The 13,664-nt window shown below is 42.2% G+C and overlaps 1 protein-coding gene across 16 annotated transcripts in view; it reads left to right on the top strand.

Moving 5' to 3' along the window:
* Positions 1 to 13,664, top strand: part of CTNNA2 (catenin alpha 2) — a 1,291,223-nt gene that overhangs the window by 888,055 nt on the left and 389,504 nt on the right. The gene's annotated exons all lie outside the window — the stretch shown is intronic.

Below are 13,664 nucleotides of genomic sequence, written 5' to 3' on the forward strand. Positions count from 1 at the left end.
GTGTTTTATTCCCAAGCTTATTTTTCATCCCCTAGAGCCCTAAAGGCTGAGAACAAAGCAAACACAACAACGAGAAGAATACAAATTTTCTCTCATGATGTACTTAAACTCACACTTCTGAGAGGGTACAAATGTAGTCTGCATTAACCAGGGCAAAGTTCAGTGCAATGTAAAGGCATTTCGTTTGCTTAGTGCTCCATCTCATTTGAGAACACAGCTATGTGGGCTTAGGCAATTATTTTCTTACTTAATGACTTAATTACTTCCTCATGATTTGATCTTAAAACTCAAACCATCTCCCATACCAAGTCTGTTTATGTTGGATATCTGAGAGCTCATTTTCAGGCTCTTGCCTCTAGATGCTACCCAGGGTCCCTCAGTGACAGTGTCCCGAGTGAGGGGTATTTACCTCAAGGTGAGACAAACCGTGAAAACCCCTGGCCTCCTTAGCACAGGGATTGAAAACCTCTTTGCAATCACTACAAATTTTTATTTGCTGTTGGAAAATTGCTTTGGGAAATGATGTGGATCAGAGAAGTAAATTCTCTGTCAAGATAAACTTTAGTAGTGAGCAAAGCAAAATTCAGAAAAAATAAAAAAGACCCCTAGGTGTTTTATCTCACTTTTATTAACATTCTTTAATATTTACCACCATTGTACTCTGTGAGCCAGACTGTCAGTGGAAGCATTGAACTACAGAGAAGTTTCAGGAATTTCTCTAGAGAGGATATCTTCAGCCTCATTTTACAAACAGAAGCTGTGGATAACAGATGTGCTTCAAAGAGCTGGCGGTTTTTAAAAGAATTAAGGTGAAAAGTAAACTCCCTAAAACCTTACCATACAGATACCAAGAATCTACTGCTTCTGGACTGGCCCAGACTTTCCAGTGTGTTTCCAGAAATTGCTGTTTTGCAGTCTGCACAGACGGTGGAGTGCTTGGACTAGCAAGGGAGGGGAGGACGCTTGGCAAGACACCAGCTCAGAGCGAGATTCTTTTCTTTTTCCCGAAGAACTGAGCCTGGTAAAAGGGGGAAAAAAAAAATCAAAACAAACAGACCCTTTCCCTCTTCCCCATCTGCTTTCCTCCTAGTTCTTTGGGGTTGATAGCCCCGGGTTAACCAGTGGAACCCAGCAGGCTGCAGGCTGCTGAATCTGTAGCTGGGTTTTGCTGCATTCCAGGGCTGCCTGGCTGTGGTACCCAGGGCTGCTGAGTCTCACCAGCCAATAGATAACAGGACCACAGCCAGAACCTGTCATGAACACTCAGAACAGCAGCACATGCACTTTTGAATCTGATGGTGGTAATATGATGCAATAAATGATTCTAATTGAACCTGGGTAGACTGCTGTTCCCCCTTCTTCCAAAACTCTCAATTTTAATTTCTTAGGAGATCTAGCAGGTCTGGGGAGAGATGTGCTCAGAGAAAGAGGTCTGGGGACTGGATCTGTTGACGAAACTGGAGAGAATTATTATACTGGGGAAAAAATAAAGGCAGTCACCTGCAGCAAGTCTTGGCACACCTGTGTGAAGGAAGCTCAGTAACCTCCTTAACTAAGTATTCCAGCTGATTTTGCCTAACAGAGACGGTGCTGTCTCTTTCTTCCGACTTACTATAGTTGCTAAATCCCAACTTTTCCCTCCAGGGAGATAACTTGTATATTGCTAATATTTCATGTTCTGTTTTTTAAAAAATAATTTTATTTATTTATTTATTTATTTTTGGCTATGCCAGGTCTTTGTTGCTGCATGCGCTTTCTCTCTAGTTGCATTGAGCGGGGGCTACTCTCTAGTTGTAGTGTGCAGACCTCTCATTGCCATAGCTTCTCTTGTTGTGGAACATGGGCTCTAGTGCTCGACGGCTTCAGGAGCTGTGGCTCCCAAGTTCTAGAGCGTAGGCTCAATAGCTGTGATGCACAGGCTCGGTTGCTCTTTGGCATGTGGGATTCTCTGGGATCAGGGATCCCATGTCCCCTGCATTGGCATGTGGATTCTTTACCACAGAGCCACCAGGGAAGCCCTAATGTTCTCTTTCAATTAACCTCTCACAGCTACTTCTTAGAATCTGTTTCTAGAAACTAGAACCTTTCAATGCTCCTTAGTCTGTTTCTAGAAATACAACACGTAACTATAAACATCGGTGACACAGGGTGGGAGCTACTATTATTTGAGGACTTACTATCAGCTAGCACTGTGGTCGACTCAGTATATGTGATCTCTGATATTTTCTCAAGAACCCACAAGGCAGCCTTTGGTGCGTCCATTTTAAAGATGTGAATGCCACAGTTCTTAAGCTCAAATGATGACCTGTCCAAAGACTGTTAGACCCACTTGGGAGAGACCCTGTGATCCACGGTGAGAGACAACGTCAAGGGAAAGGAGTGCCCTTCCCTTAAGGAGAGAACAGTCTAGTTGCTGCTTCTCTGCTCCATGTGCTCTTGACAGAGGAATCACAAGGCACTTAATTCAGAGCAGTGACTAATAGCAGGAATCCCACTCCCCGTGGAAGAGAGTTTGAAGCATGTGGCCCTCCAAAGTCACTCTGTGGGTGGCCACCCATATGTCACCCCCCTCCTCCATCCATTGCTTTAAGTCTCTGCATGATACTACATAGCTCTTAAAGTTATCAGTTACATTCTCTCCTTTGAGCCTTACCAGATCCTTGTGGAAATGGCTGAGCAAGGATTAATTTCTGAATTTTATACACGGAGGAATTGAAGTCCACACAGGAGGTGATATATCTTAGTTAGTAAGTGACCGAGCCAGGACCAGGGCTCGGTCTATTAATTCTATCCCCAATAGTTTTTCCTAACACATCATGAAACTTAAAAGTAAAGATAGCTCTGGGAGATGTTGAGTGTAGGAGGGACTGATAAGACCAGATTCCCCAACTGAAACCTTGGCTGTTCAAATAACCTCTGAATTCCAGTTTTCAATACCAAAGAACTCAGACCTCCTTTGACCCTCTCAAAATCTCAGTCAGTGACCTGCCAGGATGCTTTAACTTGCTCTTTTGTCTCTTCCCCATGTTTATCACTGTCTATCTCAGCATTTCTCAAACTTCTTTCTTCATTATCTCCCCCTTAAGAGATTTTTTTTTTTTCCCTTTTCGCCCTACCTCACTCTGAAATTTTAATACCACAGATATATTGTGTTTATGCACCATATAACATGGGCTTCCCTGGTGGCTCAGCAGTAAAAAATCCGCCTACCAATGCAGGAGACATGGGTTCAATCCCTGAGTTGAGAAGATCCCCTGGAGAAGGAAATGGCAACCCTCTCCAGTATTCTTGCCCGAGATATCCCATAGACAGAGGAACCTGGCGGGCTGCAGACCATGGGGGTCACAAAAGAGTCAGACACGAATTAGCAACTGAACAACAAAAACAACTATATACCATAAATGTATCTCTGCTTTATACATACAAATAGTAAGACTTTTTATCCTCTTAAGAGCCAATTTTTACTCCTTGAATTCAGTAGTAGCCCTGTTGAGAATGCATAGTGTAGCTCAAAACTACGAATCCAGTAAAAAAAAAAAAAAAAATTAGAGAAGGAGGAGGAAAGAAGAAAGAAAAGAAGGAAAAGAGGGAAGAGAGAAAACAAACAACAAACAATGTAACAATTTAGTGGAGAGACTTCCCAGATGGTCAAGTGCCTAAGACTCTGCACTCCCAGTGCAGGGGGCCTGGGTTCGACCCCTGGTCAAGAAACTAGATCCCACATGCCACAATTAAGAGTTTGCGTGGCATAACTGAAAGCTCCTGCAGGCTGCAACTAAAAAAGATCCTGCATGCCACAACTAGGACCTGGCACAACCAAAAAAAAAAAAAAAAGTTAGTAAAGACACAAAACACTAAACTGAAGGTGGTTCTCATTTTCCCAATAGTTACAGCTTTCCCCGGTAGTATAGATTCATCTGTTGGGATTTTACTTTGGCCAAAGTCTTTCGAATATACCTGTCCAAAGCCAGGGCAGAGCATTCTTCAGTCATTCCTGTGATCAAATCACAAGGAACACTTGGGGCCTTGAAACAGACTCACCTTTCAAGAGCTAATTTCCTAGGAGCAAAATAGAGCATTTCCTCTGACCAAACATGATCTCTGTGGTGTTGGGTAAGTCTCTAAGGAGGAGTGAGATCTTTCCTTGGGGGAGGTCTAATGCATTCCTAACTTTACCTGTTGATAAGAAACAGCAGTAGAGAATGTACTGGAAATCAACCCTACTTGCTTCCAGATCCTGCCTACCAAAGAGAAATAGAAGAAATGCCCCAAGTTACTACTACAGACAAGAAGGGAAAAGCCAGGCAGGTGGCCCTGACTTGGCCAAAGGCCAGATGCAAAGTAGCAAAGCTGGAACTTGGATACTGTGTCTTAACAAGTGAGCTCCTCTTCCAGAAGAGCATCCACCCTAGACACGTCCTTCTTTTGTTACACTTACTTGAGCAGCATCACTCTGTAGCTGTTAATACACAGAGAAAAAACATCTTTAAATAAACACCAGCACATCTGTTACAGTCAAAGATGTATGCTTAGTGTCTCAGGGACCGGTATGATTTAATACTGTGCTGTGCTTAGTCACTCAGTCGTGTCCGACTCTTTTCGACCCCATGGACTGTAGCCCGCCAGGTCCTCTGTCTGTGGGGATTCTCCAGGCAAGTAAACTGGAATGGGTTACCATGCCCTCCTTCAGGGGATCTTCCCAACCCAGGGATAGAACCCAGCTCTCCGTCATTGCAGGCAGATTCTTTACTGTCTGAGCCACCAGGGAAGCCCATGATTTAATATTGCCGATGTTAAATAGGAGTCTGGGAGCCAGATCACAATCACAGGCTGTGGGATCGCTTTCCACCTTCAGGAATTGACTACAGAGAGCAAATAGCTCAGATGTGGGAATAAGTTTTGCTGTAATGCCAAAGACCCACATGAACGATGTTTCCTTGAACTGGCCACCAGTCTTTGGTTTGTGTGGAAGGAGAAGATGGGACCACACCTGCATGGGTATATGGATGTCAGGCGCACACACACACTCATATTCCAGTGGTGGGCTACATTCACGAGGGTACCTGATATCAGTGGCAAAGTCCAGCCAATGAAGAACCAGAAAAAGTCAAATGCTGGTATCAAAGCTAAGGCCTGAGAAGATTGCAGAGCTGTAAAGGAAGAAGCATGTGTTTCTACCCCTAGACTTGCCGCTCTGCCTCTTTAACTTCTCTGTCCAGACCCAGTGGTTTCAGGAACTCAGATTTTTGGATAGTACCCTATCACAAAAGGAAACGGGGGCAGCCAGGCTTCGAACCCTGTTGGACTGAGCCCCACCCCCGGCTGTGTGACCTTGTTTTATTGGGTTAGCCAAAAAGTTTGTTTGGGTTTTTCTACACTATCTTACAGAAAAACCCAAACAAACTTTTTGGCCAACATGATGTTTATCTGTTCTTAAAACAAGCAAACCCAGAATCCACTTATCTGTCACCTACCATATATCAGGCACTGTTCTGAGCACTTTACAAAGAATATCTCATTTAATTTTCAATAATAACCTATTTAATTCTCCTAATGTCCCTATTTTCATTTTATAGATGAAGGGATTGAGTATCAGAAAGGTTAAGTATTAATCACTTGCCAAAGTCACTCAGCCAGAATTGAAGCCAAGCCCTGTGTCTCCAGAGTCAGTGCTTGTCCCCTCCCCAATCCTCATTAAGGTAAATGACGTTGGGCAAGTCACTGAATGTCTCTAAATGTCAGTTTACCTATCTGCAAAATTAGATGCTTCTCTGAACAAAGGCTTCCCTGGTGGCTCAGTGGTAAAGAATCCACCTGCAATGCAGGAGACCTGGGTTCGATCCCTGAGTTCGATCCCGGGGTCAGGAGGATCCCCTGGAGAAGGGAATGGCAACCCACTCCAGGATTCTCGTATTTACAGAGGAGCCTGGCAGGCTATAGTCCATGGGGTCACAAAGAGTGGGATACGACTGAGGGACTAACACTTTCACTTTAAATGAGAAAATGTTAAAGATTTAGCAGGTTGCCAGGCATCCAGTAAATACAATATGTAATAAACACTCCTGTAATAAACACTCCTGTTGGGCATCGGGGCAGGAGGATGGTGGTTGCCTTTCACAGATGCATCAGGTTGAAGTGGAAGCTTCTCTTTCACACACTCACTGTGTGTCTGGTGGACTCAGACTCTTAGCACTGTCTTCTTCCTAATGCCTCATCTTCAAGTTAAATTGGTCTCTTGTTCACTCAACAAAAATTTACTTAATCCCTGAACAAGAAATGCTGTGTCACTTTGAATGAGCTAACCAATTCAGTTGGAACTAAAAAATCTGAGTGATGTGTTACCTTTAGTTGCATTTCTGTTATTACACGATTTCTCCCCTTCTTCCTTACAGCATGTTTGTTCTTTTCTCTTTGTACCTTTTACAGTTTTTGAAATAGTGTGCAAAAAAGAATCAATATGAGAAACTCAGATAAAAATGACCTGGACAGAAACCAAAAGAGTGAGGCTGAATTCCAAGAAGGACCATTATTTTTAGAATAAAGCACATGCACACACACACAGACTCAGTTGCAGGGAAATATAGATTTCACGGCAAATGCAATCACCATGGAGGAGACAGTGAGACAAAATCACAGAGTGCGTGGTTGTCCTGCAGCTGAGGGACAAATGACAGGATTGCCTTGGCCAGCTGAAGACAGATTGTCGCATTGTTCCATTAATTGTGTAGAGCTTGGCTTTTCCAGACCTTTCTATGGCAGACTAATCCAGCTCTCACTTGCCACTGACCTAGCTGTCTCACTTTTATCCAAGGCTGCCTAGAATATCTCTGAGAGGTCCCTGCCACACAGAGTTTGCAATACTGGGAACTCTTAATTGAAGATAAACACACACTGATGGTGGACATCTAGTAATAAAAATAAAGAGGGCATTGGTTTAAGGAGATAAATATTCTGGAAAATTCGATCTTTATCCTGGCTTTATTTTAAGTCCTATAAACTGTTGGCAAATCTGGTCTTACATATGAGCAACTGCCTGCATTGTTTCATTTGAGAGGAACAAGAAATGATCTGTCCAAATACACATCACCAGGGTGTTTCAGTACCTGCAATTCTAGCATTAGAACAATGTCTCTTATTGCCCTGAAAGATCTTTTTTAAGCTGCAAGAATTTCTGGGCAAAACTGGCATCACTGTCCATCCATCCATTTTCTACTGGCATTTAGTTTTCACATTCTCTAAAGAGTTGCTGATAAAAGAGTTGATGGCGGTGGGCTGAGTGGGAAGGGAACATTTTGATGTTTGGAGATATTTGGGAAAAGTTGGCATCTATTTGGAATCCTCTGAGGTATCATGGGAGCTTCTATGAAAATGAAAAGAGTGTCAGGCTAGAGGATGAGGGGAAGGGAAGAACCAAAGGGCAGTAGCAAGCCTCTGATACCAAACTTTGTCAATTGTCAGACTCTGGCTAGAGAATGAGAGGGTATAGGAGTATGAGTGCAGTGTGTTCTCCAGGACTCCTGCTAGAAGACTTATGACTTCTGTATTTTGAGCAAGGTCAGCCCTGCCTCACTGCAACCAATCAGAGGAGAAAAGGGAAATGATAGAGGTAGGAGGGCACAGAATTTAGAAAATGCAATTCCAGGGGCTAGGCTTTGACTTTCAGCAAACTGCTTAACCTCTCCTGATCTGAGTCTTCTTGTCTAAATGATGGGACAAGGTTGTGTCTGCCTTTTGTGCTTGTTGGGAGAATGAAAATAAATAAAATGAAAGAGTACTCAGTAAACTATGGAGTACTCAGAAACAAATGACAAGCCCATCTAAGCTAGTACATCTTTCTCACAATCAGCTCCACCAGGGGGAGTCAGTGAGGCCAGGGCCTCCTCACTTAACAGTGACCCACCCCCCCACCCCGATCTGGCTCTCCTGCCACCAGCCCACGGTGGTTTCTTACAGTGCTCCAGTCAGAGCTGTGAATCTCACTCATTGCTGAGCTACAAATGTGGCAATTCTTGTGACCCTCTAGCTCGGTGTTTCTCAACCTTGGCTGAACTTCACAATCCCCTGGGAAGTTTTGAAACATTTCCTCATCAAGACCACACTCCAGATCAATTAAACCTGCATCTCTGGGGGAGGGACCTAGGCATTACTATTTATGAAAGTCCTCAAGTGGTTTCAGTGTGCTGCCAGGGTTGAGAAGCATTTTCCTAGCTGAGCAAAAGAAAGAAGGATACAGCTAGACTTTTTTTTTTTTTTTCTTATAAAGCAAGGAGAAAAATGGCTTCCCAACATGATATTGAGAAGAGACAAATAGCCAGCCCAGTAGATCAGAATAAGGAAATAAATTAAAAGGGGTTTTGGAGTAGAGTTGGTATATCACAACTACATATGATGATTATTTGATCAACATAAAGCACAATTCTTGAAACTCCCTTCTTGCTCTCTTTTTTTCCTCTATCTTCTCCTCTCCACCTGCCACAACCTTGACTTTTATTTTTCCCTGATTTCTCCCTTTCTCCATCCCTCCTCCTTCCGCTCGTTTTATTAAATGACTCTGAATTCCTAGTATTAATTGTAGCCGCTTACTCAAATCTAGTAAGTTATTCCAAGAGTCCTGTGCTTCTCCCCTGCCCCCAGCCTAGCCCACCCCCACCACAGCGGGGTTCTTCAGCCTTTTTGCTGGTCCTGCTTCAATGCAGACCCCTGTGTCTCCCCTTCTCATGCGCGGGTGAGTGTGAGTGCCTGCGTCCTCTCTAGGGTTTCCTCTCATCTTCCCGCACATTCTAAAAGCCCTATTTTCCACCCACACACGCCTGCACTTTCTCATCTGTTTTCCGGTATTCCCACCTCCCCCTCTGAAGCCCCATGTCTTTGTGATTTTTTATCTACCTTTTCTCATTCAGATGCAGGCAAGCCTGATGAATCAGAATATCTGGGGAATGGGAGTTCAGGGGAATTTTAATTTTCTGGTTAAGTGGTACTAGCTTGAAAACTGCTTTTGTTTTATGTTTTATTGTTCGGGGAAAATGATAAAATAGAAGCCCAGAACCAGAAGGGTCCTAAGGGAATACCTGAAGGCAAAGAGAGAGGGAGGCTCACTGCAGTTAAAATGAGAACGAGGTGGACTCAAGGCCTGTGAGTACCAGCAACAGGTCTAAAGACCATCTCTCCTGACTTCAAGACTGGGTTTCTCCCAGAACACTCTCTTGACTTGGCCTGCATAATTTTTGATTAACCAGGACCTAGCAAAGGTAAATTACATTTGGGGGGACTTTCCTAGTGGTCCAGTGGTTAGGATTACATGCTTCCAAAGCAGGGGGATGTGAGTTCATCCCTAGTCAGAGAACTAAGATCCCACATGCCACGTGGCACGGCCAATAAATAAATAAGTAAATTACTCTTTTAAGTGAACTCTCCAGTTCCCCTAATGCCATAGGCCTATGAACTTCACTCATCAGTGTGGCCTGCCTGGCCCCAAATGCCTTTTAGTCTGTGATACCTGAATCTCTAGACCCTGATGCTTCTAGGTTCTGAGACCAGGTCTCTGATTAATAGGTCCACCACTCAGTAGACTAAGCACATTGATTTTTTTTTTTCATAAACTTTTTATTTTGTGGCAGAGTATAGCCAATTAACAATGTTATGATTGTTTCAGGTGAAGGGCAAAGGGACTCAGCCATACATATACATGTATCCATTCTCCCCCAAACTCCCCTCCCATCCAAGCTACTACATAACATTGAGCAGGGTTCCATGTAAGCCCCTTGATTTTTTTTTTTTTTTTTTATATTAAATGGATTTTATTTTTGAAGACATATATTTACAGTAATAAAGTTTTATAGTTTCTATACAGGTTTTGGAAGATACTGAAAAGCACAAAGAATACATTCTAACACAGATTAGCTTTATGATACATGCTCTTTCCATATTTTATTAAATATTTTTTTGAGCCCACTTACACATTTAACAGGAAATTGATCCTGTTATAATCCTGTTAAAACAGCTTATTTTCACCTTTTAATATTATATGATCATTTCCTTAATTATATTTTATAATATTTAAACTTTTACTAAAATAATTTTTAATACAGAAAAAGTAAAGGAATAGTACAATAAACACTCAAATCACCTATACCCAGACTTAATAATCACTAAAATTTTACCATATTTGTTTTATATATAGGACATCCTTAAGTTTTAGTGGAGTTTTAAGCCTTATAACTTCAAAAGTTTAACTGCTACATACTTATAAAGGAGCAGCATTTGAAATTTAATTATTTACATTTTTTATGCTATTAGATTTATGACACAAGGAAACAATCACACAAATCGAGAATTTAGAACAATCTGTAATCATCCAACATAATTTCTTCACAAAGCAAATGTCATAAAAACAGGCAGTGGGGAATAAAGGGGGTGTTTGCTTAAAAGGGTATAAGAAATCTAACAACAAATATAATTTGTTATCCTTGAGTGGATCATGGTTTCCCAATCAACCAGCGAAGTTTGAATATGCACTGGATACTAGATGATGTTAGGAAATTATTGTTAATTATGTTACAAGCAATACTGGTATTGTGATTCTGTAGGAGAATATCATTATTTTTGAAAAGCGTATGCAGCTGTTTTTATGGGTAAACTATGATGTCACCTTGAAATGGCTTAGCAAAAATAATGAATATATAAGGGTATCCTAACTTATGCAGTTTTAAGTTTTAATAATTTCAAAAGTTTAACTGCTAAAACTTACAAAAAAAATTGCAACTTTATATTTCTTTTATATTTGCTTTTATGAACTTTGAATAGTAAATTCAAAATTATTTTCTGTTTCAGTCAAAGTTTGTCATTTTCAGTCAGAGGGACTGAAAAAAATCTACCATAAAAATTTATTAATCAAAGCCCCTTGATTTTTAAAGTGAAAGCCTACTTACACCTCGGAGACATTCCAGGTTTGGTTGGAGCAGGGAAAAAGCCCAAGCAGAGGGGCTGAATTTATTCAGACATCAGAACTCCTCCTGGAAGGAATATCAAGTGTCTCATTTTCCCTCTTGTTAATTAAATATCCACTGTTAACTTGACATTTTTTTTTTTTCTGTTTCCTAAATGAAGTCTTGCTGGAGAAAAAGTGGGTCAGTGGAGGGCTCTGACAAGTTTTGTCCCAGTTAATTTAAGTTTTGCCATATGTTCTTTGAGAAGCATGCGCTAACTACAGGTCCTCGCGCTGATTAGCAACCAACCTGAGGGGTTTTCATTTAGATTTCCAGTTCTTTCTCAAGAGAGAGCAAGATGACAAAGCAATAGATCCAGGTGAACCACTCCAAGCAAAGCTGGAATGCAACATGGTGGTGTTGATGGCGTTGTTACTGTACACCAGGGAGCAGAGTTTCTCAACTTCAGGCACCCTTGACATTTTAGGGTAAATGGTTCTTTGTTAAGAGGAACTCCCTCTATACTATAGAGTGTTCAGCAGGATCCATGACCTGTACTCATTAAAGGCTGGTAGCATCCAAACCCCCTGCATGAAAATCACAAATATTTCCTGACAGTATATTAATTAGGTGGCAGATTTGCTCCTGATTGAGAACCACCACCTTTGAGACATAGTCCATGTAATGACCAAGAAGAGAAGGTGAATAAACCCCCAATAATAATGTATAGATACTATATACGTGCTACACCTTAGTGTGTCTGAGTCCAAAGTCATCTGGTTATTGGCTAGACAGAATGATTAACTGAACTTTCTGCTCCTGGAAGCCTGTGAGAGGTTTCCTCTGTTGACAGAGTCCTGCATGACCTGATAACCAGAGGCCAGAGCAATCAAAGTCAGGGTGAAAATTCCTGGAGGCGAGCACTGCACCCATGTCATCCACCAAGAATATGGTGAGCATGTACCCTAGCCCAGGCCAGTCCTAGGGTCTTTGCTGGCTAGAGAAATGGAGAAGGCACCCATTCAAGGAAATTAGAAAGAGGCTATAGTTGAAAGTCTGAGCTTTCATATTGGGATTATCTGGTGGCTCAGTGGTAAAGAATCTGCCTGCCAATGCAGGAAACGCAGGTTCAGTCCCTGGGTTGGGAAGATTCCCTGGAGAAGGAAATGGCAACCCACTCCAGTATTCTTGCCTGGGAAATCCCATGGACAGAGGAGTCTGGCAGACTATAGTCCTTAAGGTTGCAAAAGAGTCAGACACAACTTAGTGACTAAACAACAACAATAACAGCATAGTTGAAAGACCACCAGAGTGAATGCCCTGTGCTTCCAGTTACTGGCTGGGTGACTTTCCACAAAAGCACTCAACCTCTCTAAGCCTCAGGTTCCTCATATAAAAATAAGGTCCAGATAAAGATTCTTATACGAAGTTGCTGCTGCTGCTGCTAAGTCGCATCAGTCGTGTCCGACTCTGTGCGACCCCATAGATGGCAGCCCACCAGGCTCCGCCGTCCCTAGGATTCTCCAGGCAAGAATACTGGAGTGGGTTGCCATTTCCTTCTCCAGTGCATGAAAGGGAAAAGTGAAAGTGAAGTCACTCAGTCGTGTCCGACTCTTAGCGACCCCATGGGCTGCAGCCTACCAGGCTCCTCTGTCCATGGGATTTTCCAGGCAAGAGTACTGGAGTGGGGTGCCATTGCCTTCTCCATTATACCAAGTAACCACTCAGTAAGTGTGTTCCCTCTGTCTCATTTACAACTCCAACTCACCATTAAGGATAATAGTAATAGTAATAGTCAGGCTTTTGTTTTGAGTAAAATTCCAGAAACGGCATTCAATTGAGAAAGGCCAGGAAATGGGGCCCAGTTACAGGAGAAAGAATTTTGCCTCCTAGAATCCCTGGAAAACTGTCAAGTAGAGCATTTATTAATGTAGAAATGTTTTGCAGCCCTGAGGTGGAACCTTTTAGTTAGGTGCATGTTCTCAGAAGAATGCTTTGCTGGCTTTTACCACTAGGTAGCAGGCGTACACCCTCCTATGGTACTGGCATGAGGAGCCCAGAAGATTCCCCAGCCTGCAAAGCCTCTATCAGCTCATTAACTAATGCCTGAAAATACCATCAGCCATCTCAGCCCTTTACACGTTGTGATTGATCTTATCAGATCCTTTCCTGAGTTAAAGCTTGATCGTGGAAGAAGAAAGTAGGAAGAAGAAAGTAGGAGTATAATTAATGCTAGGGGATATAGTTATATAATGTGATCATGTATATGTGGTTATACATGTGGAGATATATATATATATATATATGACAATGTAGTATGTGTATGTGGCTATTTTGTGTCATGTTATATCATTTACATATAATTATGCACGTGTGTGGGCTTCCCAGGTAGCACTAGTGGTAAAAAAAAAAAAAAACACCTGCCAATGTAGGAGACAGAAGAGACACCAGTTCCATCCCTGGGTGGAGAAGATCCCCTGGAGGAGGGCATGGCAACCGACTCCAATATTTTTGCCTGGAGAATCCCATGGACAGAGGAGTCTGGCAGGCTACAGTCCATAGGGTTGCAGAGTCAGACACGACTGAAGCAACTTAGCACGCACATGTATACGTGTATCCTAAACTTTTCCCAAAATATACTTCAGGCACCTGTGTAATAGTCATATTCTAGTTAATTCCTTGCTATTTAGCATTCCATCCACGGCAAGCCCAAATCAACCAACAACAACCATCTATGTA

Source organism: Giraffa tippelskirchi, chromosome 4 (assembly GCF_054371585.1).
Source record: "Giraffa tippelskirchi isolate mGirTip1 chromosome 4, T2T-mGirTip1v1.2.pri, whole genome shotgun sequence".
Classification (NCBI taxonomy): Eukaryota; Metazoa; Chordata; class Mammalia; order Artiodactyla; family Giraffidae; genus Giraffa; species Giraffa tippelskirchi.